Source organism: Solanum stenotomum, chromosome 9, assembly GCF_019186545.1.
Source record: "Solanum stenotomum isolate F172 chromosome 9, ASM1918654v1, whole genome shotgun sequence".
Taxonomy (NCBI): Eukaryota; Viridiplantae; Streptophyta; class Magnoliopsida; order Solanales; family Solanaceae; genus Solanum; species Solanum stenotomum.
The window spans coordinates 26,153,657-26,174,368 of NC_064290.1; the positions used below are offsets into that span (position 1 = coordinate 26,153,657).

Genomic DNA, 20,712 nt, shown 5'->3' on the forward strand with positions numbered 1-20,712 from the left:
AGTATTCTGGCAACCCCTGGAAGCAAATAAGCAACAACTAGTATTCTGGCAACCCCTATAAGCATATAAGCAAACCACTAGTATTCTGGGAACCCCAGGAAGAAAAGAGTCAACCAATGAGTAGGATACCGGTTGTGCTACTCGGCAGGTCTATCTGGATGTCGCTCTAGACCTGCAGGCATGAATGCAGCACCCCCCGGCAAAGGGCGTCAATACAAAATAATGTACTAAGCATGTAAGGTAACTGAAAGCTGAAAGTGGAGTATAAGTACTGAATAAAAAGGATAGGGGTGGAACACAAGTACAATATCTTATCTCCCTACAATAAGATGATATAAACACATCACAAGCAATAACCTGACCAAACCCCATAATCCCGATAGGTACAAACACTACAAGAAAAACACTCAGTAGAGAGGGAAATATGGTCCCTAAAAGTGAGATTTTGGTCCCTAAAGGTCAATGGAGACCAGAAAATTTGGTCGCCACCTCGTCCCTATAGCCTTCGTCGCTAACGGTCATTAAGGATGGGATATTTTATCTGGTCCTTAAATTATTTTATGACTGGTATAAAACTGGTCCTTAAAGTGTTTTTAAGGACTGTAATTATGGTCCCTATTCTAAAAAACCTAGTCTTATAATTATTTTTTAGGACTGAGTTTATGGTCCTTATTATCAAAAATCTTGTCCCAAAATTACTTTTTGGGACTACATTTACTTGTCCTTGTATATAAGATATATTGGTGCTTATAAATTATCAACCAACAGTTCACTGGGCTTTTAAGGACCAGTAAATTGTGGTTCCTATTATTATATAGTTTTTACTGTAATAATCAAATGCATATAAAAATCTGCTTTCATTCATATATGGATAATGGTACACACCATAATACATCAATAAAGTTATTTTTTACAGAACTACTTTACAGAAAAAAAGAAGGAAAAAACCAACATCCTCTATCAAATAATATAAAAAAGAAGAATAAACTCTTATTAGCATATCCAGTTGCCTAGGCTCTTCCGAGTTCCTTGACAAACAATTCTCATGTATTGAAAGTGCCAAGTTTAGTAGTTGGTGGAAGCAATCCCCAGCTCCAATTTTTGTGAAGTCCATAGAGGAGAGATATAAGCTTCATGCTGATTTAAACCATCTAGAAATGGAACAAAGTCTATATCTTCCAAGTGTACGGTCTAGAAATTTTCAAAGTCCAAGAGAGTGTAAAAATCTAGCGTCTGATATTACATTTATCATCATTGCAAGGTCAATAACGTGTTGATGAAACCCACTAGTTTAATGCACCTGCAATGGTCGAGGACGTATAAAATTTGGCCAATGTCCTGAATTTAATTTCAGCATCAAGGGAGCTACTTTCTTGACAACCTAGATGATACGCAAGCATGTTCATAACAAATGTTTTATGCAAAATAAAAAAGGCTCAATGATGTGCAACTTTAATTAGCCTAATGACAAGTACTTACAAAGAGGATTCCAGTTTTCACATTACAATGAGTAACATATTTTATAAGTGAACCGATGATCTGACCCTGTAAAGAGCACACGATAAATTCTCAAAGTAAGCAACATCTGAAGCATTAAACTAAAAAAATGAAGAGTTCCAATTTCTTAAATTTGTCTCATCTTCATTGTTCTAAAGTATCACATCTTGCAAAACTGGTTCAACTACTTACTAGTTCTATAGAACTTACTAAAGAAAACTGGATCAACTACTTTCAAGTTGCTCAATAATTATCATGATACATAAAAGAATAAGGTAAAAAGTTCCATAGTAACTGACTTTGAAGTAGGTACTTGCCTCAAAACTCTTAAGAAATGATGCTTTACGCAACGGGTTGTCCATGTTATTTTTATGATTGTTGTTAAGAAGAGAAACCAAATTAGAAAAAGCTACCTAATGGAGCTTCGTTAATTTATTAAATGAGAAAAACAAGATGAATAAAAATAAAAAAAAACAGTGCCGCAAACAACCTAGAAAAACAATGAATAGTTCTAGGACTACAACCAAGAGTTGAACAAAAAAAGAAATTGTCAACCTTGTGACAAGATGAAGAAAAGAAGAAGAGAACACAACTATTAAAGTGCGCTTCTGCTCGTCGTACTCTTTTTTCTAAAAAGATTACAACTTTAAATATTAAAACAATAAGGTCTACACTTCTACTAATCTCGTGCTTGTAATTACTTCGCCCTTCCACTCCTTATGCTCCCACTTCTGCTCATCTCTCTCACTTCAGAGCATTTAAACACAAGTACTTCATATTTAGTAATGAAGCTACCATTTTCCTAAAAACTACAACGACTCGGTAATGGTAACATCTAAGTTACCATAGATAAAAATAAAGGAAAACAAATAATTTGTACTATAAACTCTCTTAAAAAAAACTAGCACATACTCTTAAAAGATAATAAGAAGTGAGAGGTAGTAAATAAAAAGAAAGTTTGAATCCAAAAATATGAATGGTAAATCTTGTAAAGTCTTTGGAAGAAAATAAGAGGTACTAAAAGTAAAGTGGAATTATTTAGCTAAAAAATTAAAACAGAGATATGAAAGAAAAAATATAAAGCCATAGAAGATGAAGAAAAGCTTGTTAGAAAACAGGGGTCCATCATCAATTGGGTGCCCAACTATTTAAGATGGATAATTTGAATGGGTACCCATATAAATTACCCATTTTGACATCCCTACATAGGATCCATAGTAGAAGCAAGATGCTAAGAGAGTGAAAAGTTAAGATAAGAGAAACCAAAATAAATAACACATAGCTCAATAAAGGAACTTAAGCACCTAAAATTTTAGCAATCCAACTTTACTTGAGAAAAGATACAATCAATTCTAATGAAAGAAGGTGAAAGACTAACCACGTAATTAACTCAATCCTTTAAAAGAAAAGATACAGGGAACAAGCCCGCATCTCAATGCAGTAGAAATAATTTGTTTATAGAAATCACATAACACCATTAGTCAAAAAGTATCAAACAACTAAAGTTTAAGCAACTAATTTATACATAAGAAGAAACTAAGAACACTAGAACACCTCTTGTTTTTCTCCTATGCAGGTTGTCTATGTGCAAGTTTAGCAATAGAAACTAAAGGAGATGCATCAAGCTTAGAATTATACATAAGAAGAAACTAATAACAATAGAACACCTCTGATTTTTCTCAGTTTTAGCTTGTCAATGAGCAGGTACAGCAATAACAAAGACAAATTAAGATTGTAATTATACATTAGAAGACACTAATTTTCAGCTTGTCAATGAGCAGGTACAGCAATAGAACACCTCTAATTTTGCTCATTTAGCTTGTCTATGATCAAGTTAAGCAAAATAATTTAACAGAGACACATCAAGCTTGTAAACTACTAAGCACCTGTTCACAAACTCATCTTCTTTTGCTACTTCAATTGTTTTGTTTTGTTTTGCTCTTGGTTTGATATTATATTACATTCTTTCTTTTTATCTTTCTATTCGAGTCATTGCTTATTATCTTTTTAACACCCAAAGGTTTCATTCATCGAAGGAGTAAAAAGTACAAGAGTCTATTTAAAGTAAAAAGAATCATGAAAGTAAGGACATTTAAGTACAAAGTTAGAGAAAATTGCTTGCTGGAAATGAAAACCTGTTGAAATAGATGAAGATGGATTTGCAAGGCTTTAGTGTGCATATCTGATGTTTCTAGACATCATCTTCTTAACCTTGTTTTAATGTCCTTTTCAAATATCAAATATGGTATTAATGCATTTCCAATTTCTTTTGTCTTGACCATAAAGAATATAAATTCATATAAGATATTTATTGTTTTGACAATCATATGAATTTTAATGTAAAGAGAACCACATTTATTACAAGGAAGACAAAATTGAGAAAATTATAAAAGAACACAATCTTAGTTAAGATATCTAAAATATAACAGAAGCCATCGTTTCTCAATTGTTGCAAGTTGCAACATCCACAAGAAAGAAGATTCTACCAACAAATCTATTACTCCGAGATTCCCTATGTACCATGGTCTTATACCAAGAGGAATCGACAAAAAGAATGGTGAATTTATGTCCAACTAAGTAAAATTATAATCCTATCGGATGCCAATTGGACATTCAATAACCAAAATTGTAAATCTCTAAGAAAATTTGTAAAATTTAAGCAAAATTTACTAACTTTTCCACTATGCATATGTAGATCTGTCTTAGAATAGATCCCATAAATTTAAAGAGAAATAAAAAAGCAAGAAATCAGAAAAAGGGGAAAAGTGGATTACCTTCGTCTTTTATGGATATCAAAGAAGGAAAAAAGGTAATTACCTCAAGAACTTTAAAGGCATCGGCTGCAGATCTCCTGACCACTATGAGATTGATTTGGATTTGGCTTGATTTCTTAGACAAATGGCTAGGGCTTCTGCTATTGTTTCTCAATATATCGCATATTTGTTGTCTTTTTCTAGTTAAATTAATGAACGAAGAAGGAGAGGAGAATCCAAGAGAACACAAGTAGTTCATGCTAGGGTAAAACCTTAAAGGTAGTAACTATCAATGTCGAAGAAGAGAGGGTTAAGAAATTTTGAAGGTGAATTGTTATATTTTGAGAGTGCTTTCACTTTTTTATATCTTCTATATGTTAGTAGGCAAAAGCCCTACTGCTGCTGAAATTAGTGAATTAGGGACCGTATAGTATTATTATTTTAGCACCAAATTATTTTTTGTCCGTAAATTTGAGAATTAGCGACTAGAAAAGATTCTTGTCTTTATATGTATAGTTTTATGGACCAAATTTTTGACTCATCCCTAAAAGTTGGTCTTTAAAGAGGCTTTTTCTTGTAGTGAAACAACACACAATCACTATAAGTCATAATAAACGCAAACAATCGCTAAATACCCATATTTGCCCCCTTACCTAGATCCCAATATTAATTTGATCTGAACTGTCTGAATGTCATGTGCGATGAATCAACACAAATCTGAAACTCTTTAGTACAACACATATATATTTTTCTGTATGTGTACCATGAATTAATGTGAATCTAAGGCTCTATGGTACAATACATACATGTTTCCCCGTAGGTCTAGTCTACTCGGCCCGTAAGCTCGGTCTACCCGGCCCGTAAGCTCGGTCTACCCAGCCCAAAGGCTCAGTCTATCGAGCTTATATGCTCGGTATAAGAATCAATTTGTATGCTCAAGAACCCTACAATGTCAGTGTCTGCTGAGGCCAAAACACACTCATAGGCAGCAGCCAGATGATAAAACATCACAAAAATAACAAGTAATCACAATTAATCAAAAGAAAATCATAACCTGCTTTTCTAAGCTACTAAGTAAGGAGTAGAGTGTCGTTCATATATATTATATCATATGGTCATAGCCAACTCAATAGGGCAGGGCTATAGGTCAACTAATCATAATACACCGACCATAACAAGCTTAGGCAATTAGGATCATGCCAGAAGAGAAATAATAGTCTTAGTATACCTTCCAACCAAAGCCCAAAAATTGTCTCCCAACAAAAGTAATGCAACAATGCGGAAATCAGCGAGGCTGCAAGAACAAGGCATAACTAATCAACAGGAGGTTATTGCCACACTCGTGACCAGACAAGTCCAACCCACAAACTGAGAAAAATAACAACAACAATCAGCAACTAACTTCATTGAAGGCATTTTAACAACATCTCAAAGGAGCGACAAGCTCCCAAGGCAAAATAACTAGGTTTATTTCATGTCGCTCAATCCAACAACCATCATATGCGACTCTAATAAGAATCACACCAACCTATAATAACCTCCAGCACCTTAACACCATCAATAAAAACCAATAACAATAAAATTAAGGAAAAAGGGCCTGATATACCCCTCAACTTTGTCATTTGGAGCTGATATGCCCCTTGTTATGAAAGTGGCTCATATATACCCTTACCGTTATACAAATGGCTCACACATACCCCTACCGTTACAAAATGAGCTCACATATGCCCTTCATTTAACGGAAGTGAAAAAATTAGTTTTAAATTTATATTTTTTACTTTTAATTTTCGTAATAATTAGTTATGGGTATATATGATTCTTCTAGCAAAGTTGAAGGTATATTTTAATCTTTTTCATACATAAATTATTTTTTGACTTCTTTGATTATAATTATTTGAGTTTCTTATTCTTGTTTTATTTTTTTCTTTCATTCCTTAGTGTAAAGAAAAAAATTTAAAACTATTTTTTGTGGCTATATTATAATTTAAAACTATTTTTTTGTCTATATTGTAATTTAATTTTTGTAATTGAAGAAACAAATCTGGTCATCTATAATAAGTTTTACAAGAATATTAGTGAAACATAAATAAATTTGACCATCAAAATAATAAATCTAAATTAGTCATTGAAATAAAAAAAAGTTAAAAAAAATGTTTGAGGAGGATTAAATATACGCATATGGAATTATGTTTTTTTTTAAAAAAAAATAATAAATATTAAAGTAAAATTAATTTTTTTTCATTTTCGTTAGAGAAAAGGGTATATGTGAGCCATTTGTATATAAGTAGGGTATATATGAGCCACTTTCATAACGAGGGGTATATCAGTTCTAAATGACGAAGTTGAGGGGTATATCAAGCCCTTTTCCCTAAAATTAAATAAGACAAAGGCATTCCCACAACTACAATATCAAAAACACCACCACATGGCTCAAAAATCTGTTAAAATGATACTACGATGTGGAACTACGAAGGAGAATTGTAAAAATAAGATTAACTCAATCAACATGTCTGAAATAACAATACTAAGATTCTTCCTCTTTGCAGCTACAACAACCAGAGTCCAAATCAACAAGAAAATTATACCATGACGTTGAGCTCGCGATGTAGGGAAACTTTCGTTAAACCTTCGAGTTGAAAGAATCAACACCCATGGAGGATTTAGTAACTTGAGTTTTGATTTTTTTTGGGTTTTTTGATCAGTTATAATGAAAAAAATGAAGGAAATGGGTGTATTTAAAAGACTAACCTACTTAGGCGCTGGGACCCACTTCGAGGTGTCTGCTTGAGCAATCTGACAAAAACCTGCATATCTCTTAATTCTTAACAAGTATTGATGAATGGTTTAGTGTGTTGGAAACTAGACTCATAGACCTTCGATTTTTTAGGTTATGGTAATTCTAACTTTTTATATGCTAGGAGAAAATTGCATAAACATTTGACCAAAATTTCAGAGAAATTCCTTAACAGCATTTACAATAACCTTTGCCGACTTTTATTTAGCAACTTTCTTTACATTAACATTTCACATAAAAAAATTTTGAAATTAAAAGTAACTCATAAAAAATATGTCCTTATGTGTTAAGAAGTCTTCCTCTTATTCCAAAGGTACAAGTTAATCCCAATGTTCAAATGGACGGGGTGTCACATCCTCCCCCCTTAGGGACATTCATCCTCGAATGATGATTGTATTCTAGATATAATAGGAAACAATGAAAGAACTCATACAACTCATAAGTAACATACCTCATTTACTCAAATGTCACTACAACATTTTAGTCCTACGGCCACCCCCGTAAACTGTAGCCTAAACTAGCAAAAAGTGTGGCCTTTGATAATAGGTTATACTTTTGGACTTTAAGCGACGCTTTTCCGGGGGTAGCCGAAAGGAGCGTAACCTTAGAGTTTAGGCAACACTTTTCAAGTTTTGCCTTATCAGCTACGCTTAAAAGCGTAGCCTAAAAGGCAAAATGGCCACGCTTTGATGTACCTCATATAACAACATTTCTATCTCATACAACTACACTTTCAAGTGTGGCCTTTGCTTCCTTATTGCCCACGATTTTAAAGTGTTGCCTTTTCTACCTAATGTATGACAACGATTTTAAAGTGTTATCTTTTCTATCTAGTGTATGACAACACTTTGAAGTGTAGTCCTTGCCCGCGTGGATACCACAATTTACTGCCCTATGGCTACACTTTTTAAGTGTGGTAATACTATTTTGGCTATGAAATATTTTTATGCCACAATTTCTAATTAAAAAACACCAATTTTGTTTTGCAATAAATAATCTCAAGCATTAAATTGGCTAATAAGTAATTCAAACATATAGATTTGTAATAAACTTCAAAAGATAGTATGTCTTGCGTACAACACATAGTTATAAAGCAATATTCTAAATATGTGTACACTATAGTTCAAAAAGTACTCTTACAATAGTTCAATATATTCTAGCAATTAATATATTTCACAAAATCAAACATAATGTATTTAAACATTTACAATAGTTCAAAAACTCTATCATCCACTTCAATGAGATCAAATTGACTTGTGGCAACTCTTCAAATTTGATCACCTCCATTTCCCTACACATTTAAAATGTGCAACAAAATTAGATTGCTGCAGTTATAGAATAGGCAAGAAGTTCCACATTAATTCCAGATTGCAGCAGTTTCATATTGCAGACTGCAGATTTTGAGTTTACTTTGCAGATTATGAGGCAAATTAAAACCAAATTGCAGATTGCAGATTACAGTTCCAGTTTCAGTTCCAGATTACTTTCAGATTACAGATTACAGTTCCAGCTCCAGATTAATTCAAAATTACAGATTATAGTTCCAGTTTGCAGATTGTAGAATACAGTTCCATTTTGTAGATTTATTGAGTTCCAGATTGAAGATTACCTTTGTCTGAATGATCATGGATAAGAACAACCAGTCGATTTCATCCAAATATTGTCAGCTCGAATGAGCCTAGAACTCTAGATGTTTTGAAGGAACTTCTAACTCCCCATACACATTTTAAGTTTAGATGTTAAATAAACCTTTTTGGTTGAAGTAATCTCTCTGATGTAACTAACTTAGTAGATCTTTTGGATTTTTACAGACCAAAGAGAGTATCTATTGCGATGACCATGACAATGAGCAGCAAAATATTATGAATTGAGTGACATTCTATAGCCTCACAAGCATCAAATTCTGAAAGAAATGTTACCTGAGGTCGAAGGATACGATCCATTTTCAGCACTCATGTCCATTACATTACGTATTTCTTTCTCGTTTACATCCATCAGTCTCCAGTATTGGCGAACTTGATCTTGCCAATAGATTTTATCCGCTAAGAACTTTTCTCGATCAATACCTGCAGCAAACAAATTATAACATGCTTAAGCAAGCATTCTTTCCCCAAAAGAAAGTAAAAAATAATTACTCATATACGTTTACCAATGTTAAAAGAAAATGGCTTCAAAGTTTATCTGGAGCTCAGTTGTATTCTTCCTAACTACATCTAGTTGATCTATTACTCTCATCAGAAGTATATGATCATGACTAAGATTCTTGTAAAAAATTTACCCATTATACTATAGTTTTATGGTACCATAGACATTAGAGGAAACACGCATAGTATGAAAAATAAAGGTGTTACTACAATCATAATTACTGCTACTTATACTAAATGAAAAAAGGGTGTTTTTCTCGCTCGTGATTACCAATCTGAAGGGATATTTTAGAAGACTTATTTGAAGGAATATAAAACTTTACATTGTATTAAATTTTCATTCATTTTAAGATTTTTGCCAAAACTAAACAACTGGGCAACAGAATAATCAATTAATTGAATAGAACACCAAGGAATAGAATTCACAAACCTAGCCGACTAAGACTTTGTGAATACTCTGAAAGATGTTGTCGCCGAGGTGGTAGTTTCTTTGTTTTAGATGATGTGTCACTTAGGGTAATACAGTTCCTCAGAGGTGTTTTCCATGATGGTTTTAAATCACTTAGTAGCCTAGAAAAGCTGGTTATGATTCTGTTTTTATTAATTATAATTACTTGTTATTGTTGTGATGTTTTATCATCTGGCTGTCGCCTATGATCTTGTTTTGGCCTTAGCTGGCACGTACATTGTAGGGTTCTTAAGCATACAACTTGATTCTTATAACGAGCCTACGAGCCGGGAAGACCGAGCCTACAGGCCAGGTAGACCAAGCCTTCGTCTTGGGTAGATCGTGCCTACGGGCTCGATAGGCTGGACTTACGGGGCAACATACATGTATTGTACCATAGAGCCTCATATTGAAATTGATTTATGGCACACCTACAGAGAAACATATATGTATTGTACCAAACAACCTCAGATTTGCATTGTTTCATGGCACATGTACATTTAGACAGTTCTAATCAGATTAACATTGGGTTCCAAGTAAGGGGGCTAGTATGTGAATTTAGCGATTCCTTACGTTCATTAGGACTTATAGTTATTGTGTGTTGTTTGTACCTACGGGGCTTATGGTTCCTGGCTAGGTTATTGCTTGTTATGTGTTTATATCATCTTATTGTTGAGAGATAAGGTATTGTACTTGTGTTCCACTCTTGCCCTTTTTATTCAGTACTTATACTCTAGTTTCAACTTTCATTTAACATACATGCTTAGTACATTATTTTGTATTGACGCCCCTTGTCGGGGGGCCGCTGCATTCATGCCTGCAGGTCCTGAGCGACGTCCAGACAGACATGCCGAGTAACACAACTGCCTATCCAGCTGATTAGTTGACTCCTTTCTTCCAAGGGTTGCTAGAGTCCTAGAGGTTTGCTTATTTTGTGGTTTACAGTTTTTGGGTAGGCCAGGGCCCTGTCCCTTCCAAGTGTTATATTCATAGAGGCTTGCAGACTAGTGTGTTGGCTTGTTAGTCACGTTATTGGCCATGTTGACCTTGCTTTCTAGTCGACTGATGTTTGATAGTTTACTAGCATATTATTTATATTTGTTCATATTTTCAGTTTCTATATATAGATCATGGTGGCTTTGATGGCCCACATATAGTTTATGCTTTCCCAGATACCATAGTGGCCTCGACGACCCAAATAAGCTTCTATGCTAGCTGGGTATTCCTTTATATAAATTGTTAGGACTAGTTGGTTTCTTTGTAGAACTATTGATAGGGGCTTTGCTGGCCGATGACTTATTTTTAAGCCGAGATATATTTGTTTGTTTTCTTTAACTGTATGTGGCTGCCATGCGATATTAGCAAGTGGTTCAATAGGGTTGGCTCAGACCTAAGTTTTGGCATCAGGTGCCAGTTGGGCCCTTGAGTTTGGGGCCTGACAAATTTGGTATCAGAGCAACATCGTATCCTAGGGAGTCTGCAAGTCATGTCAAGTAGAGTCTTGTTTATGAATATGTTGTGCTCCATATTCTATATGAAAGAAGCTACAAACATCATTTATGAAAGTTACCCTTTGTCAACTCAAATTGTGCTATAGAGTTGAGTCATAAGGGTTGAGTTCTTTTGATTACAATTGCTAATGAGCTTGCACTATAGTTGCACTTACTATTTACCTAGACATATTGCCGATTCAAGCTATTACAAAGAACATATAGGATCTAGCATAAGCAATGTATGGTTAAAAGGATGAAGTAAGAGTCGATGAAGGAGAATAGGCCCATAGGGTTTCAAACAAACACTCAGGCTAGTACGAACATTGGTATTCAAAGAGACCACCAGGGTCACAACAATCCCTTGGTACCAGGTTAGATTGATAAGGTCTGTTAGGTTTGGATGAAAGCTCCCGAGCGTCATGCTCGCAACAGTACCATCACCTAGAGAAGTCAAGATCAATTGTGTTACGTTGTGATATTTGTTGTGGATCATGTATTGGGAGTTGTCACATAAAAGGTTATGCTTACGACTATGCGGTTAATATATAAAAATATTGTCCATTCACTAACCAGTAGGGTTCAGGATAGAGGGTCGGATTAGCAGTGGAGTCATCTACTTAGTTACATTTTGCAGAGAGAGGGACATAATTTTTGTTAGGTAAAGGTTGAGGTATAGGGGGTGCATCTAGTTCTGGCAGTAGAAGTGTGCTTATGCATTGACAAGTATACTAACCATTTGTTCTCACTTTATTTATGCTTTGATAGATCCAGGCTCAACATTATCGTATGTTACTCCATTTATTCCTGAGAAGTTTTTCATAGTACAAAAGTCATTGAGATGACTTATTGCTGTATCTACTCCAGTTGGTGACTCTATTATTGCCAAAAGGTTGGGTGTATATTGTAGATATTGTTGGTCATCCGACCTCTGAAACATGATAGAGTCGGAGATGCTAGACTTTGATATTATTAGGGGCATGGATTTGCTGATATCTTGTTATGTTAATGTCTTTTGTACAACAAAGATTATTAGATTCCACATAGTTAGAGAGGGGAACGGTAATACTGCAACAAAAAAATGATACATTCATTTCATATACTCTAGCGAGGAAATTGATTGCTAAAGGCTGCATTTATCATAAGTTAGGGTTTAGGATGCTGACATAGAATCGCCAACCTACAATCTATCCCAGTGGTTAATGAATTTCCAGATGTCTTTCTAGATGAGCTCTCTGTTATTCTCTTAAGTCTAGAGATTCATTTTGCTATTAATACATTACCAAATGTCCAACCGATATCAATTCCACCATGCATAATGGTACCAATAGAATTAAAGGAATTCAAGGACCAGCTAAACGACTTATTAGGTAAGGACTTCATCAAGCCAAGTGAGTAATCAAAGGGTACACCAGTATTATTTGTGCGGAAGAAAGATAGTTTATTGATCATGTATATTGACTACAGACAACTGAATAAGGTGACTGTAAAGAACAAACATCTATTGCCAAAGATTGATAACTCTTTTGACTAGTTATAGGGTTCCCGATATTACTCAAAGTTTGATTTGAGTTCCGATTATCATCAGGTGTGAGTTCGGGAGAGTGATATAATGAAGATAGTCATCAGGACCAGATATTGTCCTTTTAAGTTTCTTGTGATATCTTTCGAATTGAAGAATGTCCCAATAAATTTTATGGGAGTGATGAACACCATATTTAGTCCAATCATAGACATGTTCATGATTGTCTTCATTGATGAGATTTAGGAATATTCACGATCAGAGGGGGAGCATAGAGACAATCTCCAAGAAGCATTTAAGATATTTTGAGGTTAAAGATTGTATGCTAAGCTCTCATCGTGTGAGTTCTTATTGCATTCTAAGGCCTTCTTTGGACATACTGTATCAAATGTTGGTATACATGTTAATATGCAGAAGATTGAGGTCGTGATGAATTGGCTCAAACCCATGACCCTAACTGAAGTTCATAGCCTTCTGTGGTTAGCATGCTCAATCAGGACTCTTTAGCCGTTAGTATAGAAGAAGACAAAATCCTTGGAACCAGACATCGATTTCGTGTTCTAAATATTACAGGTCTACCACAATAGATTATGGTAGAAAGAAACTATTCTAGATATTATATTCACCAAGCTCTACGAAGATTTATCATGATAATAAAGATACTTACTAGTGACCTTGGATGAAGAAAGACATTGTGGAGTTCGTGGCATAGTGTCCAAATTGTCAGATGTTGAAGATCGAGCACCAAACACCAATTGGGTTAACACAAGAGATACCCATTCCATTAAGGAAGTAGGAGGCAACAAATCTGGAATTTGTTACAGGTTTAAGTCGCTAACAATAAAAGTTTTGATTCTATTTGGGTACTTATCGACAGACTGACAAAATCAATCTATTTCTTACCGGTCAGGATCATATTTTCAGCTCAAGATTTTGCAGTTCTATATATTAAAAATATTGTTTGATTGTATGGTGTCCATGTATCTATTATTTCAGACGGGGGACCATCATTTACAACACATTTCTGGAAATCTTTCTAGAAGGGTCGGGGGATGCTGGTAAACCTTAGCATATCATTTCATTACCATACAGATGGCCTAGTTGAACGTACGTTCTAGATGCTCGAGGATATGTTACGAGCGTGTGTTCTAGATTTCAAAGGAAATTGGTATGATAACTTTCAACTCATTAAGTTTGCTTATAATAATAGCTAACATTCCATCATTGGTATGGCACTGTATGGGGATTTATACGGAAGAAAATGTAGATCCCATCTTAGTTGATTCGAGGTTGGAGAATTAGGATTACTTGGACAAGAATTAGTTTTGCAGGCCTTGTAATAGGTTAGGCTAATTATAGAGCGGTTGTTGATAAGCGAGACTTAGAGTCCTATGTTGATGATCAGGTTTTTCTAAAAGTTTCTCCTATGAAGAGCATTATGATATTTGGAAAAAGAGGGCAAGTTGAGCCCTAGGTACACTGAGCCTTATCGCATCTTGCAACAGATAGGTCGATTTTCCTATGAGCTAGAGTTACCTCAAGAGTTAGAGGCAGTATACCAAGTTTTCAAGTTTCTATTTTACAAAGATTTATTGGACACCAAACACGTATATCACCGACAATAGATATTCAGATTCCATAATAGCTATCTTATGAAGAAGCATATTTCCATAATAGATCTCTAAATAAGAAGATTTTATAAAATAAGGATATAGCTTGGGTAAAAGTGTTGTAGAGAAGCCATAAAGTTGAGGAGCTGACGTGGGAAGCAAAGGAGGACATGAAATTCAAATATCCTCACATGATTGTTCCTTAAAATGAGTAGACCAACACACTACAACATTTTAGGCCTACAGCCACACTAATTCTGGACAACACTTTTAAAGTGTTGCCTAAAATACTTTTGGGGACACTTTTAAAGCGTAGCCCAAGTTTTTAACTTTTAGCTACGATAATATTGGCAACACATGTAAAGTGTACTCTTTAATGATATAATGTCACGCCCCGAGCTACCTCCAAGACGCGAACACGGGACCTAGGATCACAAGTGATCCCAAGCTAACCCTGCTGGCATGATCATGAGCATACTAAAGATAATAAACTGATGCGAAAGCTAAATCATAAATAAATCTGAAAAGATGGGAAATACCCATATACTATAACTGAGATATATCAAATCTGAGAGTTTAATACAAAAGAGATATCAAACTCAAAATACTACTGAATCTATGTCTGAATTAAGCCTCTAAACTGACTAGAAATGTTGGGACATGCCCCAACTAGATCTAGCAAAATTGAAACTAAAGACTAAAAGCGATAAAGATAAACATGTCACTAGTCCTCGAAGAATGAGGACTCACCACTGATGTTGCTGAACTGGATATCGGGAACCGATCTAAGCGTGATTTGGATGCTGAGAACCTGAACCTACATCACGAGAAGATATAGCGCACGTATGCGTCAGTACTTGAAGGGTACTGAGCATGCAGGATAGAGTAAAGCTGAAATAACATATAACTGAACAAAGCAATAAAGCAATGAAATAATCTGAACATGATATAGATATTGAAAATACTGAATACTGAGCTAACTGAATGCAATGACCAAATTTATAACATGCTGGGACTGAATACTGATTGTACTGAAATATGGTCAATGCAATAGAGTCTGACTGAACTGTGGGAGCAACTAATAACCGACATAAAACCACATGAGCTAAATGTGGAGTCCGATGTATACGCCCCATCGAGAGGACCCAATATACCCTGCCAGAGGTATAGAGGCATGCTGGCGTGATCACTAAACTGATGTTGCCTACAGAGGGGACTTACACCTACGTGGCTCGTAGTTCTGGGACTATATGGGTACGCTGAATGCTACTCCCAATGAATTAAGTAATTAATACATTATGACTGAATTTCTGTAAGTTACTGGATAGCTCGAACCGAACATGCAAACTGAGAATGCAACAATTAATCTGATAATGATGCATTCATAAACTGAGGCATATAAAACTGAATATTGAAATATCTGACCTAGCATGTGTAATTCAAGAACTAAAGAAATACATAGCTAGGGTTCTGAAATTCATGCGATAAACTGAGCAATAACATGATAATCTGACTTGGAACATTTAAATAACTAATTCATGATGATCTGCTGTGATTCTAGAAACCCTAGGTTTGTTCATAATCATGGAATCAAGAATCTGACTGAATTCTAGGGACCTAATGGGCGAAAGGAACCCACTAGTGAAATCCCACATACCTGGTGACGAATTCCACGGAGAAATCTTTCGATTTCGGGGCTGGAACTGAAGAAACCTCCTTGTGTTCTTGAACTAGGGTTCTTGACCTTTTTCTCCTCTCTTGCTTCTAATTTTCTAAGTTTGATTAATGATTTTGACTAAGGTAAGTTCTAGTTATGTTTCTAGGCTTAAACTGATTAAAACCTCATGATTTAGGGTCTAAACGACGTATCTTAGGGGTTAAATGAAATAGGAAAAGACCAAAAGACCCCTGAATTAACTGCTGTCGGAGTGGCTGACGGAATGGACCTAGTCCGTCAATCAATCGACGGTCCGTCGATTGGGTCCGTAGGTCGAGTCTGCCCGACAGGGCTTCACTAAAACGGGCATAACTTTTTACTCGGAGGTCAGAATTTAGCAAACTCGGTGGCGTTGGAAAGATAATTCAATTATCTATCTAAACATAGGTCAGGGGACATATAATTAATTTTGTGCTAAGAGTTATGACCATCTGAAGTTGACCCATCAGAATTTTTAGCTAACTGGCTGCTGACCCTCGTCTACGGTCAGACCTATGGACCGTGGATCGAATGACGGTCCATGCTGGTCGACCATAGTTTTTGTCAGAGGCTGGTAAGGGAAGTCTCGATTCACGGACACAAACCACAGACCGTGGTCTGATCTACGGACCGTGGGTCTGTCCGTGAGTTGGGACTTAGCCAATTTTCTGAGCTGGTTTAGGGAGGGGTTGCAGTGGTGAACCACGGACCACCAGCACAGGCCGTGGTCTGACCTACGGTCCGTGGATGGTAACCGTAAGTTGCACCTGCAACTTCTCAAAATCTGCATTTTTGGTCCGTTTCAGATACGGGGTGTTACATATAAGTTACACTTTATAAGCGTTGTTACAGTATGATATAATTGATAACAACTATTTACATATATGGGCACACTTTTAAAGTGTCCTATTTTTATAATTGTAAAAACAACACTTTACAAATGTGGCCTTAATATTTTCACTAAAATATTATATTCCCTCCAACATTTTTAACATCAAAACTTGTTCTCCCTCCAATTTTTATTGGGAAAAAAAATAATTAATAAAACCTTAAAACTTGTTTTCTCCCAAATAAGAAAAAATCTTGTCACTTTCCTCACTGAACAACACACTTTTCTCTCACTGATGAAGAACAATAGCTTTTCTGAAGAATTGAAGAACAATACGATTTCCCTCACAGATTTCCATCAAAATTGATCACAGATTCCTTGTTGAAGACACGAATTTCCTCACAGATTCTTTGTTAAAGAGCTGTTCCGTCGGATTTCACAGATGAAAAAAGTGCTTCACACATGAACACGCCTCACGTCTTAAAGATTTAGGGTTGGTGGAATAGGGTTTATCAAGTAAGAAATTCTATCTCTAAAAGTCTAAATTCTATCTTTAGGGTTTTGATATTCTTGTGTATCTTTGAAAGTCTAAATTTTAACTTAGGGTTTTGATATTCTTGTGTTGTTGATACGAAATTTGTTGATTTTGGGGAGTCTAGCTAGTCTGTTTCTTCTCTTGAATGTTGAATGTACCAGTTGAAGCTAAGTCGTCTTTCTCTGAAGAACTGAGCTGAAGCTAAGTCATCTTTCTCTGAAGAACTGAAGAGCTGAAGCTGACGATACCTATGATTCTCTTCTCCCTGATACAGATTTCGTCAAGCATAAGTAGCAACTCTACTAATCATCTAGTACTAAAAAAGTCTTCTTGTCAATTGATTGAATTTTTGTTGTGTTTAGAGGAGGAGAATAAGAAGGAATTGATTACTTTGGGTTGTTGGAATGGAACAAATCATGAGTTACAGCTGAAAGAAAGTGCCAAAAATCGTGAACCCTAGGCATATTCAGCAGCCGAGATAGAGGGAATTACTACTCGGAAGCATTTGTGTGAGTTAGTATGTATCGTTAATAGCTTGTTTTAACTTTCGATATAAACCCCTCCAAGCTAATTCCAAAGCACATTGTAGAATTGTAGTATCAACTATGAAATACTTAAACTTCTCTGTTAACTTCAATGTTTTTAAAGGGCTATTGTTTTTTTCTCTCATTCGTTGCCTTTCTCCTTCAATCATTTGAATATATATGCTCTTTTACTTGTAGGAAATGGCTGCTGAGCCTACAAAAGAACATGTTGATGTTGCTGACACTGAACCTGTGGCATCATCTACTGATAATGAAGAAAAGATAAAAAAGAAGAAAAAAAAAGGAGTTTTTTCAATGATATGGAATAGTTTATTTAGGTCCAAAAAGGATGATTTTGAGAAGAGATTGCAGCATATTTCCAAGGAGGAGGCTAATGTTATTGCCAGAATCAATAAGCGATCCCAAAATTGGAGAAGGATGACAAGGCATCTCATTGTACTTTCTATACTTTTTGAGGTAATGTACTGATTTCTAGTGTATGTTGTGATGTAGAAAATCAGAGCACAAATCTTTTATCCTTAGATAGATTTATCTTTTCTAAGACTTTGAATTGGTTGTTTTTATCTGTATGTTCATGGTCACCTGGCTTTCGACATATTAAGTTTGTTTTGAATGCACTTTAGCAAATAGTGAAGTGATTGAGTGGAGAGCCATGACAATTTTAAGTGTTAGTTTGTGTGTTAAAAACTACAACATTTTTCTTCTAGTATTATTGCCAAAACATGGTCACACTATTTTTGTCTACTCCTTCTACCTTATTACTTACCTTCTCAAATAGAAAAAATCTTTATTCCTACTAGCCTAGTATAATCTGTTTATTTTTTTCTGCCTTATGATGTTGCTGGATTCTTAATAGCAGTCGTGAAGAAATAGAATAAATTCTAACTTCTAAATGCGCAAATCTAGTTAATGGTCTTTCCTGAATCTATTTAATTTTTTCTAATTATATTGAGCATAGGTGAAAAGCAATTTAGTTGTCTGATGAGCTGTTTGATGATCATGTATAACATGATTATACAGTAACTACATATGATAAAACATGAGAAAGATGCCAATCCAGTACATCTGAGTGTTTTTCAACTTTTTCCTCTAGAAGGAGTGAACCCGACCACTTCACGCTGAAGTTCATACTCATACTGATCTACGAACCACCCTTCTCTTTTAACTATTTGATGTGTAACTGAAAGCTGTAAATGGTTACTGATTTTATTAAGCTTTTTTGTGCTAGAAATTTCTTTTGTGTAGTTGAAGCACACTGTGAAGACATGGCAGATCTAGTTGAAAGCATCCTTCTCCTCCAACCTTGAAGGAGATTTCAGTCACAGGAGAAAAAAGTGGGGAAGTGTCTTTTTTTACTTGGGGGGGAAGGAGGGGTTGGGGGGATGGTGAAGAACTATAGATCTAGGTTCTGTATAAATTGAAATGAGTATAAGCAAACATCTTTTTAGTTGAACGGGATAATTTCCTTTTGAATATCATTAGATGAATCTGACATGATACTTATACATCTTTTTACTTTATTAGGCTACTTCCTCTTTGAATTTCAACAGTGAATAGACAACAATGTAACACTGACTATATCATTTATTCCTTTTCAATTGTGAACAATGACAATTGCGTTAGGAACTAATAAACTCATATTGTAACCAATTTGAGATGTTAACTTCATATCAATATTGAGAAGACCAGATAATGTCATGGAAGATTCAAAAAATATACATATGAAATTGTAATTTTACATGGAACTGTTGTGAATACTATCTACAGATTTCATTTTTTTCAGGCATCCTGGTGGTTTAAATTATATTAAGCATGCACTTGTTGCAGGTGTTACTTATGCAGGTTATTACATAGCTAATTGATAATCAATGTGTATCATTTATGTTATATGGGTATCTGACTTCTTGAGTTGCTTATTATATCATCACATGTACATTATATGTTTACTAGTCTTATGGGTGTCGTATTGCAACCATTTCAATGTTCAAGTTATTGCAGTGGGTTATGTTATCATGACAACACGATCCCTTGACTTGAACTGGAAAATGAGGGCATTGCGAGTTTCACCAATGTTTCTGTTGCCTGGCTTATCCTTCATTACATATTCAGCGATTGGAAGTTTTACAAGGATGTGTAGGTAATTAATGGTTGTTAGATAACCAAAGTTCTCATACTACTCATTTCATAATTGTATTGTCTTACATACTTATTTACCCCTTTCCTTACTGTCTCTGCTTTTTGATGCTGAATGTGATTTAGGACTTTGATTTTTATGGTAAAATGGTAATTTCCTGAGAGATTGAGCTGCTTGTCATCTTAGTTAATGTTTCTAGTTCAGCGTGCCACATGATAGAAATCTGTGACGTGGGTAACTTTTTCACATGTCGCGGTAATAGCAGACCCTTCATATCATGTGATGTCTATTCTAAGATAACCTAAATAGCCTTGTTGACAAGGATTTCTCCATTCTGTTATGTTTTTTGCTGTCAATTTCTCTTTATCATGACGTACAAACTTCAATTACCTCAAAAAACTGGAGGCAAACTATACAACTGTCGAATTTTGTTCCTCTTGATCTCTACATTCTGTTTTCCTTAATAACTTGTTCTTTTTCTTTCTGTCATTTTCACACAAGGATGTATGTTGGGGTGTGGTCAGGTCTAAGTTCAAATTTGAGCTCATTCTTGACTCTTCTCTATATTTCTCCTCCATATTTTATTGAGTTTCATATAATGTTGGTTCTGATCCATATCATGCATGCAGGTGCTTTGAAGTTTAAAAACAAGGTGTCTCTTTCATATCGGGTGATACCATTGAATATTCCTGAAACATGAGTAAATGTCTGTCCT

At 35.1% G+C, this 20,712-nt stretch overlaps 1 protein-coding gene across 5 annotated transcripts in view; it reads left to right on the forward strand.

Moving 5' to 3' along the window:
* Positions 1 to 20,712, forward strand: part of LOC125876728 (uncharacterized) — an 854,340-nt gene that overhangs the window by 821,327 nt on the left and 12,301 nt on the right. The gene's annotated exons all lie outside the window — the stretch shown is intronic.